At 35.3% G+C, this 13,976-nt stretch overlaps 1 protein-coding gene across 16 annotated transcripts in view; it reads right to left on the bottom strand.

The window, feature by feature from the left end:
- Positions 1-13,976, bottom strand: part of SOX6 (SRY-box transcription factor 6) — a 605,015-nt gene that overhangs the window by 537,443 nt on the left and 53,596 nt on the right. The window lies entirely within an intron of this gene.

Below are 13,976 nucleotides of genomic sequence, written 5' to 3'. Positions count from 1 at the left end.
TATATAAGGCAATTAATAACAAAAGCAAAGAAACACATCGACAACAATACAATAATAGTGGGGGACTTTAACACCCCCCTCACTGAAATGGACAGATCGTCTAAGCAAAAGATCAACAAGGAAATAAAGACTTTAAATGACACACTGGACCAAATGGACTTCACAGACATATTCAGAACATTCCATCCCAAAGCAACGGAATACACATTCTTCTCTAGTGCCCATGGAACATTCTCCAGAATAGATCACATCCTAGGTCATAAATCAGGTCTCAACCGGTACCAGAAGATTGGGATCATCCCCTGCCTATTTTCAGACCACAATGCTTTGAAACTAGAACTCAATCACAAGAGGAAAGTCGGAAAGAACTCAAATACATGGAGGCTAAAGAGCATCCAACTGAAGAATGAATGGGTCAACCAGGAAATTAAAGAAGAATTAAAAAAATTCATGGAAACCAATGAAAATGAAAACACAACTATTCAAAATCTTTGGGATACAGCAAAGGCAGTCCTAAGAGGAAAGTATATAGCAATACAAGCCTTTCTCAAGAAACAAGAAAGGTCTCAAGTACACAACCTAACCCTACACCTAAAGGAGCTGGAGAAAGAACAGCAAATAAAGCCTAAACCCAGCAGGAGAAGAGAAATAATAAAGATCAGAGCAGAAATCAATGAAATAGAAACCAAAAGAACAGTAGAACAGATCAACGAAACTAGGAGCTGGTTCTTTGAAAGAATTAACAAGAATGATAAGCCCCTGGACAGACTTATCAAAAAGAAAAGAGAAATGACCCAAATCAACAAAATCATGAATGAAAGAGGAGAAATCACAACCAACACCAAAGAAATACAAACAATTATAAGAACATATTATGAGCAACTCTATGCCAGCAAATTAGATAACCTGGAAGTAATGGATGCATTCCTAGAGATGTATCAACTACCAAAACTGAACCAGGAAGAAATAGAAAACCTGAACAGACCTATAACCACTAAGGAAATAGAAGCAGTCATCAAAAATCTCCCAAAACACAAAAGCCCAGGGCTAGATGGCTTCCCAGGGGAATTCTACCAAACATTTAAAGAAGAATTAATACCTATCCTTCTGAAACTGTTCCAAAAAATAGAAATGGAAGGAAAACTTCCAAACTCATTTTATGAGGCCAGCATTACCTTGATCCCAAAACCAGACAAAGACCCCATCAAAAAGGAGAATTACAGACCAATATCCCTGATGAACATGGATGCAAAAATTCTCACCAAAATACTAGCCAATAGGATCCAACAGTACATTAAAAGGATTATTCACCACGACCAAGTCGGATTTATCCCTGGGCTGCAAGGTTGGTTCAACATCCGCAAATCAATCAATGTGATACAATACATTCACAAAAGAAAGAACAAGAATCATATGATCCTCTCAATAGATGCAGAAAAAGCATTTGACAAAGTACAGCATCCTTTCTTGATCAAAACTCTTCAGAGTATAGGGATAGAGGGTCCATACCTCAATATCATAAAAGCCATCTATGAAAAACCTACAGCGAATATCATTCTCAATGGGGAAAAACTGAGAGCTTTCCCCCTAAGGTCAGGAACGCGGCAGGGATGTCCACTATCACCACTGCTATTCAACATAGTATTGGAAGTCCTAGCCACAGCAATCAGACAACAAAAAGAAATCAAAGGCATCCAAATTGGCAAAGAAGAAGTCAAACTCTCACTCTTTGCAGATGATATGATACTTTATGTGGAAAATCCCAAAGACTCCACCCCAAAACTGCTAGAACTCATACAGGAATTCAGTCAAGTGGCAGGATATAAAATCAATGCACAGAAGTCAGTGGCATTCCTATACACCAACAACAAGTCAGAAGAAAGAGAAATTAAGGAGTCGATCCCATTTACAATTGCACCCAAAACCATAAGATACCTAGGAATAAATCTAACCAAAGAGGCAAAGGATCTGTACTCAGAAAACTATAAAATACTCATGAAAGAAATTGAGGAAGACACAAAGAAATGGAAAAACGTTCCATGCTCATGGATTGGAAGAACAAATATTGTGAAGATGTCAATCCTACCTAGAGCAATCTACACATTCAATGCAATCCCCATCAAAATACCATCCACTTTCTTCAAAGAAATGGAACAAATAATCCTAAAATTTGTATGGAACCAGAAAAGACCCCACATAGCCAGAGGAATGTTGAAAAAGAAAAGCAAAGCTGGCGGCATCACAATTCCAGACTTCCAGCTCTACTACAAAGCTGTCATCATCAAGACAGTATGGTACTGGCACAAAAATAGACACATAGATCAATGGAACAGAACAGAGAGCCCAGAAATGGACCCTCAACTATATGGTCAACTAATCTTTGACAAAGCAGGAAAGAATGTCCAATGGAAAAAAGACAGTCTCTTCAACAAATGGTGTTGGGAAAATTGGACAGCCACATGCAGAAGAATGAAACTGGACCATTTCCTAACACCACACACAAAAATAGACTCCAAATGGTTGAAAGACCTCAATGTGAGACAGGAGTCCATCAAAATCCTAAAGGAGAACACAGGCAGCAACCTCTTCGACCTCAGCCGCAGCAACTTCTTCCTAGAAACATCGCCAAAGGCAAGGGAAGCAAGGGCAAAAATGAACTATTGGGACTTCATCAAGATAAAAAGCTTTTGCAAAGCAAAGGAAACAGTCAACAAAACCCAAAGACAACTGACAGAATGGGAGAAGATATTTGCAAATGACATATCAGATAAAGGGCTAGTATCCAAAATCTATAAAGAACTCATCAAACTCAACACCCAAAGAACAAAGAATCCAATCAAGAAATGGGCAGAAGACATGAACAGACATTTTTCCAAAGAAGACATCCAAATGGCCAACAGACACATGAAAAAGTGTTCAATATCGCTCGGCATCAGGGAAATCCAAATCAAAACCTCAATGAGATACCATCTCACACCCGTCAGAATGGCTAAAATTAACAAGTCAGGAAATGACAGATGTTGGCGGGGATGCGGAGAAAGGGGAACCCTCCTACACTGTTGGTGGGAATGCAAGCTGGTGCAGCCACTCTGGAAAACAGTATGGAGGTTCCTCAAAAAGTTGAAAATAGAGCTACCATATGATCCAGCAATTGCACTACTGGGTATTTACCCCAAAGATACAAAAGTAGGGACCCGAAAGGCTACGTGCACCCCGATGTTTATAGCAGCAATGTCCACAATAGCCAAACTGTGGAAAGAGCCAAGATGTCCATCAACAGATGAATGGATAAAGAAGATGTGGTATATATATACAATGGAATATTATGCAGCCATCAAAAGGAATAAGATCTTGCCATTTGCAACGACGTGGATGGAACTGGAGGGTATTATGCTGAGCGAAATAAGTCAAACAGAGAAAGACATGTATCATATGACCTCACTGATATGAGGAATTCTTAATCTCAGGAAACAAACTGAGGGTTGCTGGAGTGGGGGGTGGGGTGGGAGGGATGGGGTGACTGGGTGATGGACACTGGGGAGGGTATGTGTTCTGGTAAGCGCTGTGAATTGTGCAAGACTGTTGAATCTCAGATCTGTACCTCTGAAACAAATAATGCAATATATGTTAAGTAAGAAAAAAAGAAGAAGAAGAATGTAGCAGGAGGAGAAGAATGAAGGGGGGGAAATCGGAGGGGAAGAAGAACCATGAGAGACGATGGACTCTGAAAAACAAACTGAGGGTTCTAGAGGGGAGGGGGTTGGGAGGATGGGTTAGCCTGGTGATGGGTATTGAGGAGGGCACGTTCTGCATGGAGCACTGGGTGTTATGCACAAACAATGAATCATGGAACACTATATCTAAAACTAATGATGTAATGTATGGGGATTAACATAACAATAAAAAAATTTAAAAAAAAAATGCTATGCTTTTAAGTTTGAATTTTTTTTTTTTTACTACAAGCCAGGCATGCATTTTTTTTAATTTTCTTTATTATTATGTTATGTTAATCACCATACATTACATCATTAGTTTTTGATGTAGTGTTCCATGATTCATTGTTTGCGTATAACACCCAGTGCTCCATGCAGTATGTGCCCTCTTTAATACCCATCACCAGGCTAACCCATCCCCCCATCTCCCTCCCCTCTAGAACCTTCAGTTTGTTTCTCAGAGTTCATAGTCTCTCATGGTTTGCCTCCCCCTCCAATTTCCCCCCTTCATTCTTCCCTTCCTGCTATCTTCTTTTTTTTTTTAACATATAATGTATTAAAAATTTCTTAACACTGTGGGTATTTATTGTGTCATTAAACCAGTATTTACATGAAAAATAGCACCAAACTTACTAAATTCATCCAGGTACTAAACAAGAATGAAGCTGTCCTGCTCTTTATTTTATATCAGTGAAAGCTCAGTTTGATTTTTCTTAGATAAGGTGATTCACAACTTCCACTCCTGACAATGATGAAGTAACAGCTGGATTTACCTTAAACAACTAGAAAACAAAATGCACAAAACTATGATTTTCAGAAACTGAAAATAGGTAGTGCAGGACTATGATTCCTGAGAAAAAGGAAATAAATGAGTGAGCCTACAATTGCTCCTGGAGTCTTCAGGTCACAGACGGAAAGGGGGATCCCAAAAAAGATTAAAGATCAGAGAGACTGGGAAGGCTAGAATTAACAGGGAAGAATACCACAAAAGAAGAATGCTGCATAGATAAAAAAGATTCAGAGATGTACACAGGGGTCCCACTCAGTCTTTGACTGAATAGAGATCTGCACATAGGTTAGAGAAAATACACTACCCTGAAAAAATACCACTGGAAAACAATAGGTTGAAAATGTAGGAAGCCCACACAGGGCTGAGAATAGTTCATATTCCCACCAGCCACATAGAAAAGACATCATAGTACATGGACATCAAGAAGAATCATCAAAAAGGTCTCATCAAGTAGTGGTTCTAAAACTATTCCTAGTACACACTGCCTCACTAAAAAAGCTTAACAGCCAGCCTCACTTAAGTGATTCCAAGTAACTTTATGTACCAGACATATCACAATATTATTTAAAGGAACAAAACAAAATCTAGCCTTCAATATCATAAAATTCACAATGCTCATCATTTAATCAAAAATGACAGACCTTACAAAACATTACTGAAGAGATTAAAGAAGACCTAAATAAATAGAAAGACATCCCATGTTCATAGATTGTAAGACTTAATATTGTTAAGACACAGAATCCCCCCAAATAGATCTTTAGAACCAATAAAATCCCTTCTAAAACCAATGGCCTTTTTTGCAGAAATGGAAAAGCTGATCCTAAAATTTATATGAAAGTGCCAGGAACCCTGAATATCCAAAACAATCTTGAAAAAGAAGAACTAAGTTGGAGGACTCACTCTTTCCAATTTCAAAATTTACTACAAAGTTACAGAAATCAAAACAGTGTGATACTGGCATAAGGAGAGAATATAGATAAGTGGAACAGACAATGAGAGCCTAGAAATAAACTATACATCTATGATCAATTGATTTTCAACAAGGGTGCCAAGACCATTCAATGAAGAAAGAAGTTACTTTAACAAATGATACTAGGAAAACTGGATATTCACATGCAAAATACCCTTGCCTCACATCATATAAAAAAATTAATTTAAAATAGACCAAAGAACTATAGGCGAGAACTATAACTATAAAACTCATAGAAAAACACATAAGAGTAAATCTTCATGGCTTTGAATTTGGCAGTTTTTTGGTTTTTCTGTTTTGTTTTGTTTTTAGATATAAACCAAAGTACAAGTAACAAAAGAAAAATTACTTTGGACTTGATCAAAATTAAAAATTTTTGCACATCAAAGGACACTATCAAAAAAGTGAAAGCCCACAGAATGGAGAAAATATTTGCAAATCATATATCTAATATGGGCCTAGTACCCACAATATATAAAGAACTTTTACAAGTCAACAATGAAAAGACAAACCCCTTTAATTTTTTAAAAGATTTTATTTGAGAGAAAGAGAGAGAGAGAATGAGCAGGGAGGAGGGGCAGACGGAGAGCGAGAAGCAGGCTCCCCGCTGAGCAGGGAGCCAGCTGGCTGTGGGGCTCAATTCCAGGACCCCGAGATCATGACCTGAGCCAAAGATAGACACTTAACAGACTGAGCCACCCGCTCCCCAAGACAAACCAATTTTAAAAGGAGCAAAGGCTTGAAAAGATAATTTCCCAAAGAAAATATACAAATGACCAATAAGTACATGAAAATATGTTCAACATCATTGTTCATTAGAAAAATGCAAATCAAATCACAATGAAATTCACAAATCATTTAACACCCACTAGTGTTAGTTATAATTAAAAAACAACAGAAAATAACAAACATTGATGAAGATGCAGAGGAAGTGGAACTCTCATACATTGTTGGTAGGAATGTAAAATGTTGCTGCAATACAGTTTGGCAGTTCCTGTTACGTTAAACACAGAACTACCATATGACCCAGCAATTCCACTCCTAGGTACATTCCAAAAAATGAATCAAAACAGATGTTCAAACAAAAATTTATACATGAATGTTCACAGGAGCACTATTCATAATAGCCAAAATGTAGCAACAACTCAAATGTCAACCAACTGATAAACAGAAAGATAAATTAAGGTATAGCCATACAATGGAATATTATTCAACCATAAAAATGGAATAAGTATTGATACATGCTACAACATAGATGAATCTAGAAAATAGGCTAAGTGAAAGAAGCCAGATACAAAGGCCTCATTGTATGATGCCATTTATATGAACTATTTAGAATAGGCAAATCCAAGGAGACAGAAATATTAGTGGTTGCCAGGGTCTGGGGGTAGTGGTGAGAAATGAAGAATGACTGCCTAAAAAGTATATTTTTACTTTTGGGGTGACAAAAAAATGTTCTGGAACTAGATAGTAGGGATGGTTGCTCAAAATAATGAATGTACTAAATTTCTGAAATTATTAATTTATGTTATATGAATATTACCACAATAATTTTTTAAATCTTTAAAAAAAATTACAGGCTGGCAAAGAAACAGGAAAATATAACTCATGACCAGGAGGAAAATCAATCAATAGAAAGAAACCCAGTAATGACAGAGATAATAAAACTAGCAGGTAAGGATATTAAAACAGCTATTAAAAATGTGCTCCACATGTTCAAAAATATACAGAAAAACATGAACATGTTAAAGAGAGGTGGAATATGTGAAAAAGGCACATAACTTCTAAGGAGGGAAAATATAATATCTGAAATGGAAAACACTGGATTGGATTAACAGTTAAACTTGAAGACAGAGCAATAGAAGCAAATGATTCAAGTTGAAGCACTCAAGGAAAAGAAAAATTTAACAAATGAATAGAGCATCAAGTAGACTACTATACACATAAGTGGAATCTCAAAAGAAAGGAATATAGCCCAAGCTTTCCAATTTTGAAGAAACCTATAAACCCATAGATCTAAGAAGTTCAACAAAGCCCACACAGAAGAAACATAAAGAAACCACATAAAGATACAAAATACATCATTATCAAATTACCGCACCGTGATAAAAATAGTATCTTACAAACAGCCGGGGTAGGGGGAGAATGACACAATACATATAAAGAAAAAAAGTAAGAATGAAAAATAATTTTTTAAAAAGTAAGAATGATAGCAAACTCTTCATTCGAAGCTATGCAAGCTCAAAGATGATAAAGCAGCACCGTAACATTCTGGGGGGCAAAAAGACCTGCCAACATAGAATCCTAAGAAAAATAAATTAACTTTCTAACATGAAGTAAAATAAAGACTTTCCCAGACAAACAAAAGTTGGGAGAGAATACACCAGCAGCAGATCTGCACTAAAAGAAATATTAAAGAAAGCTCTTCATATAGAAGTAAAATAATACTAGACGGAAATCTAGATTTACCAAAGGAATGAATAATGTCAGAAATGATAACTATACTAACAGAACTCTAATAGAAAACTTTCTCCTTTTCTAATTTCTTCAAAAGTCACTTGTGAACAATTAGAGCTCCACATGCAAAAAAAAAAAGTGAACTTCAACTCTTACCTCATACTATCATGCCATATATTAAAAATAATGCTGAAATAGGCCTAATATGGGCTTCATATAGAATTTGAAATTGTAAAATTTCTAGAAGAAAATCTATGAGAAAATCTTTCTGGCCTTGGATTAAGTAGAGATCATTTAAAAACATAAACTATACAAGAAAAAAACTGACATATTGGATTTCATCAAAATTTAAAACTTCTGCTTTTTGAAAGACATTGGTAGGAAAATGAAAAGATAAGCCCAGTCTGGGAGCAATATCTGTACAACACACATCAGACATAGAACATGTATCTAGACTATATAAAGAACTCTTTCAATTTGATTATAAAAAACAGGCAAACCATTTTAAAAGATATTGCTCCAAAGATACATAGACAAGTAAGCACATAAAAAATTCTCAAAAACAGGGCGCCAGGGTGGCTCAATCGTTAAGCGTCTGCCTTCGGCTCAGGTCATGATCCCAGGGTCCTGGGATCGAGCCCCGCATCAGGCTCCCTGCTCATCGGGAAGCCTGCTTCTCCCTCTCCCACTCCCCCTGCTTGTATTCCTTCTCTCGCTGTGTCTCTGTCAAATAAATAAATAAAATCTTTAAAAAAAAAATTCTCAAAAACATCAAACATAAGGGAAATGAAAAATTAAATTTCAGTGAAATAGTAGTATAAGTCTACTAAATCACTAAAACCTTTTTTTAAAACAATACCAAGCGCTGGTGAGGTTATGGAGCAATGGAGCCCATAAATTGCTTATAGGAATACAAAATTGGTGCAGCCATTTTGGAAAACTCTGACAGTTTCTTATAAAGTTAAAAATTCATTCATCATGGATAAAGAAGATGTGGTATATATATACAATGGAATGTTATGCAGCCATCAAAAGGAATGAAATCTCGCCATTTGCAACGATGTAAATGGAACTGGAGAGTGTTATGCTGAGCGAAATAAGTCATTCAGAGAAAGACATGTATCATATGATCTGATATGAGGAATTCTTAATCTCAGGAAACAAACTGAGGGTTGCTGGAGCAGTGGGGGGTGGGAGGGATGGGGTGGCTGGGTGATAGACATTGGGGAGGGTATGTACTATGGTGAGTGCTGTGAATTGTGTAAGACTGTTGAATCACAGACCTGTACCTCTGAAACAAATAATACATTATATGTTTAAAAAAAGAAGAAGATAGTAGGAAGGGAAAAATGAGGGGGGGGAAATTGGAGGGGGAGACGAACCATGAGAGACTATGGACTCTGAGAAACAAACCGAGGGTTCTAGAGGGGAGGGGGGTGGGGTGGGGGGATGGGTTAGCCTGGTGATGGGTATTAAAGAGGGCACGTACTGCATGGAGCATTGGGTGTTATACGCAAACAATGAATCATGGAACACTACATCAAAAACTAATGATGTAATGTATGGTGATTAACATAACATAATAAAAAATAAATAAATAAATAAATTTTAAAAAAAATTCATTCATCATCCACCATAGTAATCCCATTCCTAGGTATTTACCCAAAAGAAATGAAAACATATGTCCACACAAAGACCTGTATGCAAATATTTAGAGCAGCTTTACTCATAATCACCAAAAAAACTGGAAACAACCCAAAAGACCACCAACTGGTGATGGGAGAACAAACTGTGGCATATCGATACAATGGACTATTACTCAGCAAAAGAAAAACACAAATTACTGTTACCTACAACCACATGGAGGAATCTCAAAAGCATTGTGCTAAATGAAAGAAGCCAGACACAAAAGGTTATGTATTGTGTGATTCCACTCATATGACATTGTGGAAGGGGAAAGCTTATAAAGACAGAAATCTGATCAGTGGTTGTTAGAGGTACAGCGTGAGTGAGGGATTGATTAAAAAGGGACAAAGAGGAACTTTGGGGGATGATGAATATATCTTGAGTCTAATGCTAGTTACATGATGTATATATTTATAAAAATGTATAGAAATGTATGACTTAAGGGCGCCTGGGTGTCTCAGTCATTAAGCGTCTGCCTTCGGCTAAGGTCATGATCCCAGGGTCCTGGGATCGAGCCCCACATCGGGCTCTCTGCTCAGTGGGAAGCCTGCTTCTCCCTCTCCCACTCCCCCTGCTTGTGTTCCCTCTCTCGCTGTGTCTCTGTCAAATAAATAAATAAAATCTTTTTTAAAAAATTATAAAAAAAAGAAATGTATGACTTAAGAGGCTGAATTTTATTGTATGTAAATTATATCTCAATCAACCTGAGTTTTTAAAAAATTGATTGCCTAAAGCAAAAATAAGAACAGCATACTGTGGGGGTTTTGACATATAGAAAAGTAAAATGTATGTCATCAATAACACAAAGGACAGGAGGGAAGAAATGGAAATATACTGTTGTCAAATATGGTTCTTACTCTATCCATGACATACAATACTATTATTTAAAGGCAGATCATGATAAATTAAAAATATATATTAGAAATCTTAGAGCAACCATTAATAGGAAAAAAAAGCACAGTTAATTAGACAACAGTGGAGATAAAATGGAATCACTTTTTTAAATACTCCATAGATGGAACAAATAGGGAAAAATAACAAAATGGTAAATTAAATCAAAACCATCTGGATAATTACATTAAACATAAATAGTGTAACCAAGACCCAACTATGTGCCATCTACAAGTAACCCACTTGAAAATAGATTCAGACCATGTAACACTCTTCTATTTGGCATATATGCAATAATATTTACAAATACAGAGTTAAACTTAAAGGAGTAGCAAAAAAATAATTTTAACATGAGAAATTTATCCAAAAACAAAACTGATCAAATAGGATATGTTTTATGCATTTCTTAATTAACATTTCAAGGGATTCTCTATAAATAGTCTAGACCATTTGAAATAAATTTATAGTACACATTTTTCTTACACTCTTATAAGCTATACCTTCTATTTTCCCAATTTTGCATATTTCATTTATACTCGAATACTATATACAGAGAAAAATCACCTGAAATTTTCTCCAATACCTTAAACTTTAATATATATGACCCCAAAAATAAATTAGTACTTTTGACAAATTATAAACTAAAACAGAGGTTATGTGCTACATTTTAAAATCTCTGTTAATCATAAAAATCCTTTGAGCTAAAATAAAAGCAGGAAAATGCATGTTATAAAGCTGACATTTAACAAATAAAGTCCACTATAAAAACTTAAATGTGCCATGATCATTTCAATAGATGCAGAAAAAGCATTTGACAAAGTACAATATCCACTCATTATAAAAACCCTCAACAAAACAAAGTAGGTTTAGAGGGAACATATCTCAACATAATAAGGGCCTTATATGAAAAACCTACAGCTAACAACACACTCAATGGGGAAAAAACTGAGAGCTTTTTCCCTAAGGGCAGGAACAAGACAAGGATGTCCACTCTCACCACTTTTATTCAAAATAGTACTAGAAGTCCTAGCCACAGCAATCAGACAATAAAAAGAAATAAAAGACATCAAAATTGGTAAGGAAGAAGTAAAACTATTTGAAGATGACATGATACTATATATAGAAAACCCTTAAAATCCACCAAAAGCTACTAGAACTGATAAATGAATTCAGTAGTCACAGGATGCAAAATCAATGTACAGAAATCTGTTGTATTTCTATACACTAATAATGAAGTAACAGAAAGAGAAATTTTAAAAACAAGCTTATTTACAACTGCACCAAAAAACAATAAAATACCTAGGAATAAACTTAACCTAAGAGATGAAAGACCTGTACTCTAAAAACTATAAAACACTGATGAAAGAAACTGAAGACAATACAAAGAAATGGAAAGATATTCCATCCTCATGGATTGGAAGAACAAATATTGTTAAAAAGTCTATACTACCCAAAGTAACCTACGGACTTAATGCAATCCTTATCAAAATACCAACGGCATTTTTCACAGAATTAGAACAAACAATCCTAAAATTTGTATGGAACAACAAAAGGCCCTGAATAACCAAAGCAATCTTGATAAAGAAAAACAAACTGGAGGTAGCACAATTCCAGGCTTCAAGTTATACTACAAAGCTATAGTAATCAAAATAGTATAATACTGACACAAAAAATAGACATATAGATCAATGGAACAGAACAGAAAACCCAGAAATAAATCCACAATTATATGGTCAATTAATCTTCAACAAAGCAGGAAAGAATATGCAATAGGAAAAGGACAGTGTCTTCAACAAATGATATTGGGAAAACTGGACAGCCACGTGCAGAAGAATGAAATTGGACAACTTTCTTACACCATACACAAAAATAAACTCAAAATTGACTAAGGACCTAAATGTGAAACCTGAAACCACAAAAAATCCTAGAAGAGAGCACAGGCAGTAATTTCTCAGACATTGGCCATAGCAACTTTTTTCTAGATATGTTTTCTGAGGCAAGGGAAATAAAAGTGAAAATAAAACTATTGGGACTACATCAAAATAAGAAGCTTCTGCACAGAAAAGGAAACAATCAACAAGACTAAAAGGCAACCTACAAAATGGGAAAAGATATATATAGATAGATATAGATAGATGATAGATAAATAGATAGATAGATAGATATAATGGAATATTATTCAGCCACAAAGGGAATGAAATCTTGCCATTTGCAACAACATGGATGGAGTTAGAGAATATTATGCTAAGCAAAATAAGTCAGAGAAAGACAAATACTATGTGAAATACTATGTGAAATACTATGTGAAATTTCACATACTCATATGTGAAATTTAAGAAACAAATAAACAAAGGGAAAGAGAGAAACCAAGAAACAGACTCTTAATTATAGAGAACAAACTGATGGTTACCAGAGGAGAGGAAGGTGGAGGGATGGATAAAATAGGTAATAAGTGGTATACTTACTTAAAAAAAAAAAAAAAAAAAAACACACACTTAAATGTGGGACGCTAATTCTCTAGGCCAAAAGTAAGACTTAAGTAATTTAGAAAGATAAGCATAATTTACTACCCTCTCCCCCCAAAAACATATGCAATCAAAATATATCTCACTCTGTTAGTGTAGAAGTATTGTTTTTATCTATTCACACTTGAGTCTATTGGTCTGGTCAAATGAATAAGGTTGAATCAAATATTTATTGCACCCAACAATAATTAGAGCCTTCCACAAATGGCAGTATTTTTCCTAAACAATTATTAACAAGATGTTGCTATCAATGACACTTCATAAAGAAATATGTACTTTATATTGCCCAATCCTGAAAGTTACAGAAGAGTGAGGTTCAGGTCTCTTAGCATACCAGAGGATTTAAAAAAAAAAGTGTTATATAAAATTCCTAAAAGTTATAAATTATGATCTGCAGGGTTAGAATGAGATCCTCTGTGCCATAAAAAAATTACAGGCTGCTCTGGGCTGACACTCATAAATTAAGTTGATTTGGTAAATATCACAGAATTGTGACACAATTGGAGAACCAGGAAAATTAATATGACAATTTATAATACCTGTGTAGAAGGGAATAAAAAAATCCCTGATATAAAATTATTCAAAAAGTAACACTATATAAATATGGGGATTGTTTTTATGATCATTTTATTATATTTCATAATAAAAATAACAAGTATTAAATAGTGTCAACAAAAAAGATTGAAAATCTGGCTTTAAACCTAGGAATTTATCATCTTCAAAAATACTTTCTTTCTTCAACTAGTAACTTTCCTTTTAGAAACTAAACTATCTGTAAAAGGAAGACACTTGAAATGGTAACACTTTAAAACAGAAGTGTGTGAATGGCAACAATCCAGCAGCCACATCTCCAAATGGAGACCATATCTTTTAAAAGGTATTCATCCTACACTACATCAAAAACTAATGATGTAGGGTGCCTGGGTGGCTCAGTTGGTTGGGCG

This window comes from Halichoerus grypus, chromosome 11 (genome assembly GCF_964656455.1).
Source record: "Halichoerus grypus chromosome 11, mHalGry1.hap1.1, whole genome shotgun sequence".
In the NCBI taxonomy this organism is placed as follows: Eukaryota; Metazoa; Chordata; class Mammalia; order Carnivora; family Phocidae; genus Halichoerus; species Halichoerus grypus.
Note: the sequence above shows the minus strand (reverse complement) of the source record. Positions and strands in the feature narration are given on the sequence as shown.